Source organism: Cherax quadricarinatus, chromosome 26, assembly GCF_038502225.1.
Source record: "Cherax quadricarinatus isolate ZL_2023a chromosome 26, ASM3850222v1, whole genome shotgun sequence".
NCBI lineage: Eukaryota > Metazoa > Arthropoda > Malacostraca > Decapoda > Parastacidae > Cherax > Cherax quadricarinatus.
This window is the reverse complement of record NC_091317.1, coordinates 29,696,189-29,696,477: the sequence shown is the minus strand read 5'-3', so window position 1 is coordinate 29,696,477 and position 289 is coordinate 29,696,189. Positions and strand designations below refer to the sequence as shown.

Here is a 289-nt window from a genome sequence, read left to right as displayed (position 1 = left end):
AGGAATATTGCAGCTGAAATTCAATTCATTTAACCTTTATCCTGATTGAAGTTGGAAAAAATTAAATTGTGCATAATAAAACCTTTTTTTTTTTTTTTTAACCAGTATTTTTGAGCTTTAGGCATTTGCCTTCTAATTAAAAATTTATACTGTTGGCTTCTCTGATTAGCTATTATGTATTCTTCAGGCACTACCTCATAAGGGGGTTTCTCAACATGACGAGGCTCTTGATCAAAGGCCTCTTCAAGGGAGGGTTCCTTGGTGTGGTGAAGAGGCTCTTGGTTTAAAG

The 289-nt window shown here is 34.9% G+C and overlaps 1 non-coding gene across 15 annotated transcripts in view; it reads left to right on the top strand.

Moving 5' to 3' along the window:
• Positions 1-81, top strand: part of LOC128706550 (uncharacterized) — a 77,041-nt gene extending 76,960 nt beyond the window's left edge. For all 15 annotated transcript variants that reach the window (XR_011392448.1, XR_011392457.1, XR_011392449.1 and 12 more), the window contains one exon: positions 1-81. This exon is cut by the window's left edge and continues 109 nt beyond it. This is a non-coding gene — a transcript (uncharacterized protein).
• The last annotated feature ends 208 nt before the right edge of the window (positions 82-289 follow it).